General features: G+C 40.8%; 1 protein-coding gene and 1 non-coding gene across 22 annotated transcripts in view; both read left to right on the top strand.

Moving 5' to 3' along the window:
- The window catches only part of FNBP1 (formin binding protein 1), a 144,310-nt gene that overhangs the window by 28,370 nt on the left and 99,665 nt on the right, over positions 1-16,275 (top strand). The window lies entirely within an intron of this gene.
- Positions 5,798-5,869, top strand: TRNAY-AUA (transfer RNA tyrosine (anticodon AUA)). Its single transcript has one exon. It is a non-coding gene; the product is annotated as a tRNA-Tyr (tRNA).

The raw sequence follows: 16,275 nt of genomic DNA on the forward strand, positions 1-16,275 counted from the left end.
AAAGAAAGGGAGAAAAGAGAGACTAGATAGGAGGAATGCTGGGTTTGCTGACGTCAGTAGGAGGTTGAGCTCAGGGAAGCAGGGGAAATGCTAAATACCCAGATTTAAAAAGATGACCCATTCTTGGGATCTCGTAGGCAGCTTCAAGGGATACTGCGAGGAGAACACATAGGAACCTGGGTTATCTCCTATGGGGTAGGTGAGGCGTGGACCTGAGCCCAAACCTAAGGAGGTCTTGCCATCCCGGAGTAAAATGGGAATTTAAGAGGACTTTCCTGGCGGTCTAGGGTTTATGACTTTGCCTTCCAATGCAGGGGGTGCAGTTTCGATCCCTTGGTTGGGGAGCTAAGATCTCACATGCCTCTAAGCCAAAACACCAAAGCATGAAACAGAAACAATATTATTTAAAAATTATAATAAAGACTTTAAAAATGGTCCACATCCCCCCCCCAAAAAAAATCTGTAATTAGACAACCCTTTACCTTGCCAGCCTGCCCGGTATCCCTAGACACTCTCTTCCAGCCAAACCTGCCTTCCTTCCTGAGCACCAACCTGCTTCTCCACTTGGGCTCTGCACTGCTCTGTCCCAGCTTTGCCCTCCACCAGGAGCACCCTTGCCCGGGGTAGCTTCGTGCCTCTTTACCTGCTCCAGCCAACCCTCCTTGTGTGTCGTTTCGTCCCTGTAATATCCTTCATGTAATTCCACACTTAAATGAACTCTGCGAGTTCAGCCCTGAGAGAAGACTGTTAAAGCAGCCAAACTGGGGAAGAGTCATGATTTCAAAGGAATGATTTATTTCTTATTTACGTACTGAATTTATTTATGCATTTGAATAGGCGATACACCCTTTTTCCTCCCTGGGGATAATCACTGTTACTAGTTTTTTTTTTTTTAATTATTTATTTTAATGGAGGCTAGTTACTTTACAATATTGTGGTGGTTTTTTGCCATACATTGACATAAATCAGCCATGGGCGTACACGTGTCCCCCATCCTGAACCCCCCCTCCCACCTCCCTCCCCATCCCGTCCCTCAGGGCTGTCCCAGTGCACTGGCTTTCAGTGACCTGTTTCGTGCATTGAACTTGGACTGGTGATCTGTTTCACACATGGAAATATACATGTTTCAATGCTATTCTCTCAAATCATCCCACTTTTGCCTTCTCCCACAAAGTCCAAAAATCTGTTCTTTATATCTGTCTCTTGCTGTCTCGCATATAGAGTCATTGTTACCATCTTTCTAAATTCCATATATATGCGTTAATATACTGTACTGGTGTTTTTTTGTGACTTCTTCCAGTGAGTTGTTAGTTTTCAGTTGCTAAGTCATGTCTGACTCTTTGTGATGCCCCGGACTGCAGCACACAAGGCTCCTCTGTCCTCCATTTTCTCCCAGAGTTTGCTCAAATTCATGTCTATTGAGTCAGTAATGCTATTTAACCATCTCATCCTCTGTCACCCCCTTCTCCTCTTGGCTTCAGTCAGGGTCTTTTCAAATGAGTCAGCTCTTCACATCAGGTGGCCAAAGTATCAGGGCTTCAGTTTCAGCTTCAGCATCAGTCCCTCCAGTGAATATTCAGGGTTGATTTCTTTTAGGATTGACTGGTGTAATCTCCTTGCAGTCCAAGGGACCCTCAAGAGTCTTCTCGAGCTCCACAATTCAAATGCTTCAATTCTTTATGGTCCAGCTCTCACATCCGTACTAGCTCCAGTGAGCTATCAAGTGTTGATAAGCAGATGCCACTCCCCCATAGAAATGTTAGTATACTATTCTCACTTTTTGCTACCTTTTATCACTTATAATATCTTGGTGTTTTATTTCATCTTTTTCCTTAGCTACCTCATTCTTTGTGTGTCCCTTTTTTCCTTTTTTCTTTTTGTTTAAATTCAAGTATAGTTGATTTACAATGTTGTGTTAATTTCAGGTGTACAACAAAGTGATAGTTTTATATAAAACTGTGTCTCAGTTCAGTTCAGTTCAGTCGCTCAGTCGTGTCCAACTCTTTGCAGCCCCATGAATTGCAGCACGCCAGGCCTCCCAGTCCATCACCATCTCCCGGAGTTCACTCAGACTCACATCCATCCAGTCAGTGATACCATCCAGCCATCTCATCCTCTGTCGTCCCCTTCTCCTCCTGCCCCCAATCCCTCCCAACATCAGAGTCTTTTCCAATGAGTCAACTCTTACATAAATATATATGGCTATGTATTTAACTATGTATATATTCTTTTTCAAATTCTTTCCCCTTATAGATTATAACAAAATATTGAGTATAATTTCCTGTAATTTAATGTAACTTAACTTTTGGTTAATAAAATCCTATCATACTGATATATTGAAATTTGCTATGATCACTAAACTGCCTTCAGTATATTTTCCTATTAAAAACAGTGCAGATTAATAGTCTTCTCTGTGTTATTTTGCATCAGTGTAAGTATATTTGAGGGATAAATACCAAAAACTTGGATAAGTGTCATCAGATCATCCTCCAAAGAGATCTGACAGCTGTGTTGTCAACAGGCACGTATTGAGTTCTCCTTAACTGTTTATAATCAAATGTTTTTGATATCTGCTCAACACTTGAGTGTTAATTTTATGTTAGGTGAATTTCATCTCAATTTAAGACAAAAAAAGCAGATTGGTACTGGGCATATTTGTTATCTCTAAGATGACAAACAACTAATCTGGGAAGCTTCTTGATCTTTGGAAATTTAAAAGCCATTGTAAACACTATATAAAACAGTTGAGCTTTAACTCCTCAGAAGGGTCCTAGAAATTTTCTCCCAAGTAATTAAAGGATTGCTATGTTGTGTTTGAAGTCTCCTTAATGATTGTCTGAGAACTCTTGTTGCAAAACAGGTTCTAAGGGTGTATTAGGTGCAATTAAAAAAAAAAAATACACCCACAACATTAGCCCAAACTCGAAGAATTAATTGGGAATTGTTCTCTTTGCAAATTAATTTTTCACCAAATCAGTTGTTAAGCTATCTACCCAAACCAGTACTTAGTGGCTTTCAGTTCAGTTGGCTAATGTTAGTGTTCCAAAGAAGAGAAAGGAGCTGACGGTGAGCAGTCAAGGTTGACTTTTTACATCTTACTGTAATTACTGCGTGGGACTAAAAATAGCTACGTGGTTGTGTGTTTTTTTTAAAGCTACTATAGTTAGATCGACTGTAAACATTATGCAGTTTACCTGTGTTGTGACTCGCTTCCACAAACATGCAGTGTGCAAAGCACGGAACCGGGTGCCGAGGGGGTGGATATGAAAAGACCTGACAGCCGTCCTTAAGCCGACCAGGTGTGAGGTTTCTAGAAACTGCTATCATCATTTTTCAGTACCTAAAAACCCATTTGTTCTGAATGGCCAGTTTTCTGTTAGGTCAAAAGCATGTTGGAAAAATATTAATAGCCAGTAATTTGACATTGTTTGAAGAAGGGTTTTTTTTTTTTTTTTTTTTTTTTTTAAGCAGGTGGGGATCTAGAGTATCTATTAATGGTGATTTTGATTTGTCTTGGTAACAGAGGATGTCCTGACACCCACGGTCTACAGGGGCCAGTTGGGCTTTACATTCTCTGCTGTTCTGCAGTGGGAATGAAAGGCTGAAGGCTGCCTGCCACTTGAAAAGATGGCAGCTTTTCAAAGTCCTGGAGTGCTCCCTCCCTTGAATCTGTTAAGGCATTCAGAGCCGAGTACAAGAAACTCAAGGTCTGAATTTGGACTCTCTCTTTGCTGAGTAGGCATAGCATATTAATGCTCTCTTCCTATTGGCAATTTTTGGTGTTGTTAATAAATTCTTAGGGCTTCCCTGGTGGCTCAGACAGTTAAGAATCTGCCTGTAATGCAGGAGACCTGGGGTTCGATCCCTGGATTGGGAGGATCCCCTGGAGAAGGGAATGGCAACCCTCTCCAGTATTCTTGCCTGGAGAATCCCATGGACAGAGGAGCCTGGCGGGCTATAGTCTATGGGATTGCAAAGAGTCAGACACGACTAAGCAACTAACACTTTCTTCTTAATAAAGTTTTAGTACCTTTTTTTTTCCTGTAGTTTATTATTATTATTATTATTTATTTTTTGACCAAGTCATGGGGCGTGTGGGATCTTAGTGCCCTGACCAGGGACTGAACCCATGCCCCTGCTTTAGAAGTTAGTTAAGTCGCTCAGTCGTGTTCAACTCTTTGCTACCCCGTGGACTGTAGCCCACCAGGCTCCACCATCCATGGGACTCTCCAGGCAAGAACAGTGGAGCGGGTTGCCATTTCCTTCTGCATTGGAAGGGTGTAGTCTCAATCACTGGACTACCAGGGAAGTCCTACCTTGTGGTTTTATGTTGATGTAAGGTAGTGTAAATGTTACGGAAACCATCATTTTAAAGTTGTTATTGTACTATTAGTCTCAAATAGATAACATTTAATAAACCAAAATAGGGGAAGAAATGCCTAACACAAGAATAATCACAGGGCAATTCTGAAGTACCTGAATTCAATGAGAAAAATCAACGTTCACGTGTATTGCTGATGTGACAGTAAGCACGCATGACATTTCCTCCCAGGCAGAATCAGTGCAGTTCGTACCGTGTGTTGACAGCCAATGGGAGTTTCCTCTTCAGTATCCACATGGAGAAATATGATGGGAACATAGTTCTGTTGAGACTTCCCTGGTGGCTCAGACGGTAAAGCGTCTGCCTACAATGTGGGAGACCTGGGTTCAATCCCTGGGTCGGGAAGATCTCCTGGAGAAGGAAATGGCACCCCACTCCAGTATTCTTGCCCGGAAAATCCCATGGACGGAGGAGCCTGGTGGGCTATATTCCAAGGGGCCGCAAAGAGTCGGACACAACTGAGCCACTTCACTTCACTTCACTTCACTTCTGTTGCCTAAAAGGCAGATCATCAGAACAGCCTCCTAAGGGACGTCCAGGTTGCTTTCACGTTCTATAGGCTTTTTTGTGTTTAATCTAGTGGGGTCCTGTGAACATAGTCCACTGTTTACAGAGATACGATCAGCACTGCGCATTTGACCACTTGAAAAACTCGAGGTTCCTTCCTGGCCAGCCATCATTCAGAAAACCAAAGCAAACAGCTAAACAAGCAGGAGGGGTATTGTTTATTTTTTTCCGGTTAATTATTGTCAAATAGGAATTTGTGTGGCAGCTTTGGGCCCCAGATGGAGCAGGCAGCTCTTTTGGAGCTTTACTCATTGATTTTTGTAAACACAGGAGCAAATTACAAAATTTTTCTTAAATCACTCCAAAATATTTTCTTAAATCACTCTACTCCATGATGTCTCTTTCATCCAAAATCACTGTTAAACTCATAAAGACTTTTTATGAAACCAATGCAATCCCATTGTTGGTTTAACCCAGGAAATCATCTTGGCTGGTGTATGTTGGCTTTTGTCTGGGGAAAAATATGACAATTTGATTGTCTTTTTGATGTGTTATTTTATTACTTCTAGCTAGGAAAAGCTGATACTTACTTGCTTGAAATAAATTCCCCACTTCAGATTTTCATGGGGCAGAGTTTTCAATTTGTAGAAATTCTTGTGGTGCAATATAGCTGCCTTACATTCTTTATCCCAGCTTTATTGACATAATTGACATGTAACATGGTATAAGTTTAAGAAGTACAACTTGTTGATTTGATGCTTATGCATTACAAAGTGGTTACCACCATAGTTACCTAACACCTCCATCATGTCACGTAGTTATCATCTCTTTCTTGTGGTGATAGCAGTTAAGAGCTACTCTCTTAACGACTTTTAGGTGTGTAATATGGCATCATTATATTATAGGACTTCCTGGGTGGCTCAGACGGTAAAGCGTCTGTCTATAATGCAGGAGACCCAGGTTCGATCCCTGGGTCAGGAAGATTCACTGGAGAAGGAAATGGCAATCCACTCCAGTACTATTGCCTGGAAAATCCCACGGACAGAGAAGCCTGGAGGGCTATAGTCCATGGGGTCGCAAAGAGTTGGACACGACTGAGCGACTTCATTCACTTCACTTATAGCATCATTAACTATAATTACCATGCTGTACATTAGATCCTGAGAACCTTTTCACCTTCTAAGTGGAAAATTCCACCCTTTCACCAACATCTCACGATTCCCATATTCACCCCTAGTCCTACCCCCTGGTCCTTGGTAACCACCATTCTACTCTCTGTTTGGCTTTTTTATATTCCACATACAAGTGACACTATACAATACTTGTCTTTTGGTGTCCAATTTCTTTCGTGTAGCATAATACCTTCCAAGTCTATTCATGTGTCACAAATGTTGGAATTTCCTTCTTTCTCATGACTGAATAATATTCCGTTGCTTATATATGCATCACAGGTCTTTATTCATGTATTCTTATTTTAGTAAGTGGTAAGTGCCTGTATATAAAAGTGGACTCTTCTTTACTGCATTTAAAATAATCCAGGGAGTGATGGGAGGGAGGGGATACATGTGTACACAGAGCTGAGTCACGTTGCTGTGCAGCAGAAGCTAACACAGCATTGTAGAGCAGCCATACTCCAATTAAAAAAACAATCCAGTATTCTCCATATGCTAGAAGACAAGTCTAAAAACACAGTTTTGAGGTAGTGAAAATTGCAGTGAACCTTAGCAATTCTTTTTTGTCTTTTTCTTTCTGCAGTAATTTTTAATCAGCTGTATATGAGATGCTGTTTGAATCTTTTCAAGACCTGAAATGTTTTTTAAGTTTAAGAAATTTTTCACTGACGCTGGCTCTTTTGATATTATTAAAATAGTTATTTTGCCAAGATACTCATTCTGTTATACCCTGGAGGAATACAGGGGTGAGCACACAGAGGGTGCCTACCCTCATAGAGCTTACTAATCAAATAACAGCCCAGATAAGTGTGGATTTATACTCTTATCATTACCACAAAAGAGAAGTACATCATATTATGAGACCATGATTGGGGAGCTAGCTAAGACTAGGAGTTTCAAGAGGTTTCCCTGGGGAAGTGAACACCGTCTTGTTCGTTTATGCTATCTTTACAAATACTGCCTGAAAAAAAAAAAAAATTGCACGGCATGCCTACAATTTTCCACACCTTAAATTATTCAAGATTTTTTTTTTCTGAAGGGAAAATATCAGTCAGATAGACACACCCATGTTTATAGCAGCTTTATTTATAATTGTCAAAACTCAAGAAAGAAACATGATGTCTTTCAATAGGTGAATGGTAAAACAAACTGGTATATTCAGATGATGGAATATTATTCAGCAATAAAGAGAAATGAGCTATCAAGTCACAGAAAGATGTGGAGGAATTTAAAAAAATTGAATTGAAGTGTAGTTGATTTATAATATCGTGTAAGTTTCAGGTTTATAGCACAGTGATTCAGTTATACGGGGACACACACATATACACATAAATATATGCATGCTTTTTCAGATTCTTTTCCCCTGTAGGTTATTACATAATATTGATTAGGGTTCCCTGTGCTATATAGTAGGTCTTTGTATGACATGGAGGAACTTTAAATGCATACTGCTGACACCACCCTTATGGCAGAAAGTGAAGAGAAACTAAAAAGCCTCTTGGTGAAAGTGAAAGTGGAGAGTGAAAAAGTTGGCTTAAAGCTCAACATTCAGAAAACAAAGATCATGGCCTCTGGTCCCATCACTTCATGGGAAATAGGTGGGGAAACAGTGTCAGACTTTATTTTTGGGGGCTCCAAAATCACTGCTGATGGTGACTGCAGCCATGAAATTAAAAGACGCTTACTCCTTGGAAGGAAAGTATGACCAACCTAGATAGCATATTGAAAAGCAGAGACATTACTTTGCCAGCAAAGGTCCATCTAGTCAAGGCTGTGGTTTTTCCAGTGGTCATGTATGGATGTGAGAGTTGGACTGTGAAGAAAGCTGAGCGCCAAAGAACTGATGCTTTTGAACTGTGGTGTTGGAGAAGACTCTTGAGAGTCCCTTGGACTGCAAGGAGATCCAACCAGTCCATTCTGGAGGAAATCAGCCCTAGGATTTCTTTGGAAGGAATGATGCTAAAGCTGAAACTCCAGTATTTTGGCCACCTCATGCAAAGAGTTGACTCATTGGAAAAGACCCTGATGCTGGGAGGGATTAGGGGCAGGAGGAGAAAGGGACGACCGAGGATGAGATGGCTGGATGGCATCATGGTCTCGATGGACGTGAGTCTGAGTGAACTCCGGCAGTTGGTGATGGACAGGGAGGCCTGTCGTGCTGAGATTCATGGGGTCGCAAAGAGCCGGACACGACTGAGCGACTGAACTGAACTGAACTGAAGTGAAAGAACTGGTCTGAGAAAGCTACACACTGTCTGATGCTAACTATATTACATTTTAGAGAAGGCAAACTATAAGAAAAAAAAAGCCGCTCAGTCTTGGCCAACTCTTTGCAACACATGAACTATGCAGTCCCTGGAGTTCTCTAGGCCAGAATACTGGCGTGGGTAGCCTTTCCCTTCTCCAGAGGATCTTCCCAAGGTAGGGATCGAACCCAGGTCTCCCATATTACAGGCAGATTCTTTACCAGTTGAGCCACCAGGGAAGCCCAGGAATACTGAAATGGGTAGCTTATCCCTTCCAGGGGATCTTCCCAACCCAGGAATCAAACCAGAGTCTCCTGCATTGGAGGCGAATTCTTTACCAAACTAAAAAAGTCATTTTTGGTGGTACTACACCAAGAGTGAGGCTCTAGTTTCAAGAATATTAAAACATTCAAATATATAATGATGTTGTATGACAGTAACCAGGATATGGTTGGCTTGCTCTGTTGAGCAGTATTGCTATTCCTTTATTTGTAATAAGTAAAAAAGCAAGTAACTCTGCAAGCCAAATTCTATGTTGGAAGTGCTTTGGGTCACTCAGATGAGAACAGCAAGGTTAATAGCTATTAGGTTTTAATCTTTCTTAAAGCAAGAACTTGACTTTTGTTTCAATTGCTGTGTATAGTACCAACTATTATTATGACCTCTTCTTGTGTTGTTGGACTTTGTTTCCTTTACTTAGAATAAACAGAGGTTTTACTTATTTATGGTTGCACTGGGTCTTTGTTGCAGTACCTGGGTTTGCATTGTGGTTCGCTTCTCTTGTTGCGGAAAACAGGCTCTAGGCGGGCGGGCTTCGCTAGCTGCGCCCCTAGGGCCCTAGAGCGCGGTGTAGCTTTGGCTCACAGGCTTAGTTGCTCTAAGGCATGTGGAATCTTCCCAGACCAGAGATCAAACCTATGTCCCCTGTGTTGGAAGGGGGGTTCTTTACCACTGGACCATCAGGCAAGTCCGCATAAAATTTTTTTGTTGTAAAATATACATAATATATCTCTGAACTATCTGTGTTGATTTTTTAAACGTGAATAGCTTTTAGTTATTAAGACATGAGTTTGAGTAAACTCTGGGAGTTGGCGATGGACAGGGAAGCCTGGCGTGCTGCAGTCCATGGGGTCACAGAGTCCGACAGGACTGAGCAACTGAACTGAACTGATACATAATATAAAATGTGCTGTTGTAACCACTTTTAAGTGTACAGTTCAATGGCTTTAAGAGTGGGTTTGCACTTAGAGAAGTTACATGACTTTACACTGTTAGCGTGGTGGGACGCTGAGACAGGGGTCCAACTGTGGTGCCTCATGCTGCAGCGTCCACAAACTTGCCTCCCTCTGCCCTGCAATAAAACACGGAGTCTGTAGCAACGCTGTTTGGTTTTAGTTTACTCATTTTAGTTCATTTTTAAAGCATGACACAGAAATAGCTCAAAAGAATGGAATAAGATGCAGCTAGAAACACTTTACAACCTCTCAAAAACAGAGCCAAACACGATGGGTTTTCTTTGAGCTATCTGTTTGTGTTTATTTTTAAAACTTGAATCAGTTCAGTTCAGTTGCTCAATCGTGTCTGACTGTTTGCAACCCCATGAATCGCAGCACGCCAGGCCTCCCTGTCCATCACCAACTCCCGGAGTTCACTCATACTCATGTCCATTGAGTCCGTGATGCCATCCAGCCATCTCATCCTCTGTCGTCCCCTTCTCCTCCTGCTCCCAATCCCTCCTAGCATCAGAGTCTTTTCCAATGAGTCAACTCTTCGCATGAGGTGGCCAAAGTACTGGAGTTTCAGCTTTAGCATCAGTCCTTCCAAAAAACACCCAGGACTGATCTCCTTCAGAATGGACCGGTTGGATCTCCTTGCAGCTTTTACTTATTAAGAAAACTGACTGTGCTGCGTGCTCCGTCACTTCAGTCGTATCCGACTCTTTGTGACCCTATGGGCTGTAGCCCGCCAGCCTCCTCTATCCATGGGGATTCTCCAGGAAAGAATATTAGGGTGAGCTTCCAGTTTCCTTCTCCAGAGGATCTTGCCGATGCAGAGATCAAACCTGTATCTCTTACGTCTACTGCATTGGCAGGTGGGTCCTTTACTGCTAGCACCACCTGGGTAGCCAAGAAAACTGACCACTCATGTATAATCAATGACAAGAAAATACTTGTGCCAGGATTATAGATATCTAAGCATTTGGCTGTCTCACATTCCTTGGTAACAGCTTGGGGAAAGCAGCCATGTACTAGAATTTTAAGGGTTTTTTTTTTGCACCCGAGCTCAGAGACTTAAGGGCATGGAGACCCTGGTTGATTCCTGGGTTGAGAAGGTCCGCTGGAGAAGGGATAGGCTACCCACTCCAGTATTCTTGGGCTTCCCTTGTGGCTCAGCTGGTAAAGAATCCGCCTGCAATGGGGGGAGACCTGGGTTCGATCCCTGGGTTGGGAAGATCCCCTGGAGAAGGGAAAGGCTACCCTTTCCAGTATTCTGGCCTGGAGAATTCCATGAGCTGAGTGACTTTCACTTTCAGGGACTTAAGTTCTCCTAGTTATTGTGATTGGAAGTTGTAGAAAACAAGGCCAAAAAGAAAAAGCAACCTCATATATGTAAAATCTCATGTTATTGTAGGTTTTTCAAAAGTAACATGTTTAATGGCTCATTGAGAGCAGGGTACTTTTCTGCTCACAACTGCAGCCCTAGCTCTTGGCAGAAAGGCTAGCACACATCATCCTGAAATCCAGGATAGAAACAACGTATGTGAGCTAAACTCATTCTGATCATGGGCTTGAAGGAATTAAACAGTAAAAGAGTTACAGTTGTAGCTGAAGAAGTTTCCCCTAATTCATTCATTCCACAAATATTTAACAATGGCCCCCTGGTGGCATGTGCCCTTTTAGTCTTGTTCGATGGTGCAAGACATGGTGAGTCAGGCTCAGATGAGGTCGTGCTCCATGGAAGAGGTAACTAGTGTTGGGGTTACAGGTGAGAGTCCCGGCGCATCTTTGGTAAATGGATTACTATGAAGGCCTCGGCACTTGGCAGCGCATTTAGAGATTTAGACAGAAAGACATTTGAAAGTGAGCCACGGATTCTTGTTTAATGTACGTAAGTCCGTGGAGATGTTTTCCCTTTTAGTAGAAGCACCACACTTGAATAAAAGGGCAGCATTTATGCTAGTTTTATCATGAATTAAGGAAATGGCAACCCACTCCAGTATTCTTGCCTGGAAAAGCCCATGGACAGAGCGCCTGGCGGGCTACCGCTGATGGGGTCGCAGAGTCGGACATGACTGAGCGACTAACACACACACAGCCTGGAAGGAAATGGAGTTACTTCCAGTATACTAGATATTTACTTATGCCATTTCCTTAGGTGTCCTAAAATATATATATGTGTGTGTGTATGTATTGTAGGCTGCACTGGGTCTTAGTTGTAGCACATAGCCTCAGTAACTGTGGTTCGGGCTTAGTTGCCCTGCAGCATGTGGGGTCTTAGTTCCCCGACAAGGGATCAAACCTGTGTCCCCTGCATTGAAAGGTGGATTCTTAACTACTGGACCACTAGGGAAGCCTCTCCTTAGGTATCTTCAAAAATAATTTAACATCAAACTATGTTGATAATCAGAGAAGGCAATGGCGACCCACTCCAGTACTCTTGCCTGGAAAATCCCATGGACAGAGGAGCCTGGTAGGCTGCAGTCCTTTGGGTCGCACAGAGTCAGAACACGACTGAAGCGATTTAGCAGCAGCAACATATTGATAATCAGGAAAAATGCTCATTGAAGAAAACTTGGAATGCGCAGAGAAGTATAAAATAGTGGGGGGACCCTCAGAGTTCTCTAATCCCCTGAGGTAACCATAACCATATATTACATTTCTCTGCATAAAAAATATACATCCAATTTTAAATCCAACAAACTACGAAAGACAGTTATACCAATGACGCTTAAACTTTTAAGAAATGGTGAGCTTATGCAAAGCAATAAGATAAATTCAAAATTTCTAATAGATAAGTGAATAGAGGTTAAGAGAATAGTTATGAGAGGAAATTCCAAATGCTAATAAACCTGTGTAAAAATCTTAAATTCATCAGTCATCAAAGAAATGCATAATAAAGCAATTTGTTTAACAAATTGGCAAAATGAATTTTTTTTGTTCATTAAAAAAATTTTTAATTGAAGTATAATTGCTTTACAGAATTTTGTGATTTTCTGTAATACATCAACACGGATCAGCCATAGGTATACCCGTGTCTCCTCCCTCCTGGACTTCCCTCCCTCCCACCTCCCTCCCCATCCCAGCCTTCAGCCTGTCACAGAGCCCCTGTGTGAGTTCCCTGAGTCATACAGCAAATTCCCGTTGGCTATCTGTTTTACATATGGTGTAAATTTCTATGTTACTCTCTGCATCCATCTCCCCTTCTCCTTCCTCTCCTGCCCCCACGTCCATGGGTCTGTTCTCTGTGTCTGTTTCTCCATTGCTGCCCTGAAAATAAATTCATCAGAGCCGCCTCTTCAGATTCCATATATATGTGCCAGTATATGATATTTCTATTTCTCTTTCTGACTTACTTCACTCTGTACGATAGGTTCTAGGTTCATCCACCTCGTTAGAACTGATTAGAATACATTCCTTCTTATGGCCTGAGTAGTATTCCGTTGTACGTAGGTACCGCAGCTTCTTTATCTGTTCATCTGTTGATGGACATCTAGGTTGCTTCCATGTTCTAGCTATTGTAAATAGTGCTGCAGTGAACATTAGGGCACATGTGTCTTTTTCAGCTTTGGTTTCCTCAGGGAATATGCCTAGGAGTGGGATTGCTCTGTTAAATGCTGGTTTTATTCCTAGCTTTTTAAGGAATCTCCATACCGTCTTCCATAGTGGCTGTATCAGTTTATATTCCCAGCAGCAATGCAAGGGTGTTCCCTTTTCTCCACACCCTATCCAGCGTTTATCGTTTGTAGTCTTCTGGTGATGGCCATTCTGACTAATGTGAGGTGGTACCTTGCTGGAGGCTTGATTTGCATGTTTCTGAGTGATGCTGAGCATCTCTTCATGTGCTTGTTGGCCATCTGTATGTCTTTGGAGAAATGTCTCCTCAGGTCCCTTTCCCACTTTTTGATTGGGTTGTTTGCTTTTCTGGTATTGAATTGTATGAGCTGCTTGTATATTTTGGAAATTAATTCTTTGACAGTTGTTTCCTTTGCTATTATTTTCTCCCATTCTGAGGATTGTCTTTTCACCTTGTTTGTAGTTTCCTTTGCTGTGTAAAAGCTTTTAAGTTTAATTAGGTCCCACTCGCTTATTTTTTATTTCCATTACTCTAGGACATGGGTCATAGAAGATCTTGCTTTGATTTATGTCATCGAGTATTCTGCCTATGTTTTCCTCTAAGAGTTTTATAGTTTCTGGTCTTACATTTAGTTCTTTAATCCATTTTGAATTTATCTTTGTGTATGGCGTTAGGTAGTGTTCTAATTTTATTCTTTTGCATGTAGCTGTCCAGTTTTCCCAGCACCCTTTGTTTTTTGCTTTACAAATGGTAATATTAAATTCTGGTCATGTTCAGTAAGATAGGGACCCTTATTCTCTGTTGGTGGGATGTAACTGTAATTGGTCCACCTTATCTGGAAGAGATCTGGGCAACAGACAAGGCTGATTTTCAGTCAGGATGCCCCAGCAGAGCTGGCCTCTGTTCTGATTGGATGGGGAGTCTGTTGATATTTGGTTGTTAAATATTTTGACTGTCACTTCTGCTAATGGGTATCAGTGGGTTTTAAAATGATGTTATCTGGAGAACTAGTAGTTCTTCTCATAGGACTGTAAGCTAATTTTGGATTAATCTTTCTGAGATTTTTTTATAGTTTAATACAGTCAAGATCTGCTAGTACATAAGCTCCATAAGAATAGAAAATTTATGTTTTCTCTTTGCTGCTACGCCCTCCAGTGTTTGACACATAGTTGGTGCTCAATAAAATATCACTGGATGAGTGAATGAATGGATGAATGTGATTTTGTTATAGAGAAGACATAGCGTATGTTGCGTACCCTGTAATATAATGTGTTGTCTTAGCCTTCATCAGCATTTTATTTGAGAAGAATTATCTATTATATTCCTGTGATAGTATGTGAAAAATATTTTTGGCTCTTAGACAATAATAGTCTTGGATTTTTAAAGTTTTTTGCTTGGAAGTGTGAAGTATTTTTTGCAATCAATAATCAATCCATACTTGGGTATTAAATGATGCCCATCTTCTGAAGAACATTTTATATTTTTTATGGGAACAAACTAAGAAGCCCATCAATCAAGGAAAAAGTAATAGTTCAATATTTAATGTAATAGATTTTTCTATTGACTTCTTTTTTTCTTTCATGAATGTATCTTCATTTTTGATTTCCCGTTGGCAGAGGTTTCAGTGATCTTAAGTTCCTCTTATATTGAAGGTTTCCTCATTAATCAAACTGTAAACTAATAATTACATATTATTTATGGTATAATTAGTATAGTATAATTGAGTCAGGTGGCTCAGTGGTAGAGTCCGCCTGCCAGGAGACACACGAGACCCATTTCATCCCTGGGAGGGGAAGACCCCCTGGAGGAGGGCATGGCAACCCACTCCAGTATTCCTGCCTGGGAAATCCCATGGGCAGAGGAGCCTGGTGGTCTACAGTCCACAGGGTTGAAAAGAGTCAGACATGACTGAGCATGCATGAGCAATGAGCAGTGTGATATATTATAAATCAGTGTATGAAGCTGTGTATGGATAGAATGGTGTGTGCAGAAACAGTGAAATGCACATCCATGAGCATTTCATCCAGGGAAAGAAATAGAGCTTTACTCCATCCAGAAGTCCCCTATGAGCCCGATCACATCTCCCCTTCCTGTCGTACTGCCCTAATGGAGCATTATTCAAAATTTTGTGTTAAAAACACTTCAGTTTTTCTTTGTAGTTTTTCATCACTTATGAATATACCAGTAAACAGTAGTTTAGTTTTGTCAATTCTGTGACTTGATATTCATTCTTTAAGTTATTATGATTTCCCTTCTTTCCTATTGAGTTTCTTTCCTCTTTTTCAGAAATTTAATTCTCATCTCAAAGGAAAAACAAGTTTTGTAACTATGTATGGTGACAGATGTTGACTTACTGTTGCAATCATTTCAGGATATATGTAAATATCAAATAATTATTTTGTATACCTGAAACTAATATAATGTTATATATCAGTTATACATCAATTAAAAAAATTTGGTTTGTCTATTCCTTCTATTAATATATTGTAGATACTTACTAATCCTTTGTTGATCATGTATTACAAATATCTTCTCCCAGCTTATCATGTATCGTTTCATTTTCCTCATGGTATCTTTTCATGAACAGAAGTTTTTAGTTTTTACACAGACAAGCTTATCAATTTATTTTTCTTTATGGTACATGCATTTTTGTATCTTGTTTAAAAATCCTTTCCTACCTCAAGGTGGAAAAGCATTCTTGTATATTGTCTTCTAAAAGTGTTAACCGTCTTGCTTGTCTCCATTTAGGTCCTTAATCTACCTGGAATTATTTTGTGTATATATTGTAAAAGAGAGTTTTGATTTTGTTTTCCCCAACAGATATACAGTTATCCCAGCACCTTTTATTGAACAGCTTGTTTCTTCCCCATTGACCTTTGATCATGATGGTGTGATGATGGTCATGATGCTAGTATTAACACTCACTAAGGACTAACCGTGTACCAAGCAATGTTCTCAGTGTGAGACAGCTTATACAAATCCTTATACAAATTCCTACAAACAGATCCTGCTATTATTCCCAGTTTTTAGACAAGAAATAAACGCAGAGAGTTTAAGTAACGTGGTCCATGTGACATAGCTGTTCTATCAAAGAGCTAAAGTGAAAGTGTTAGTTACTCAGTCCTGTTCAATTCTCTGTGACCCCCATGCTCCTCTGTCCATGGGATTCTCCAAG

This window comes from Ovis aries, chromosome 3 (genome assembly GCF_016772045.2).
Source record: "Ovis aries strain OAR_USU_Benz2616 breed Rambouillet chromosome 3, ARS-UI_Ramb_v3.0, whole genome shotgun sequence".
In the NCBI taxonomy this organism is placed as follows: Eukaryota; Metazoa; Chordata; class Mammalia; order Artiodactyla; family Bovidae; genus Ovis; species Ovis aries.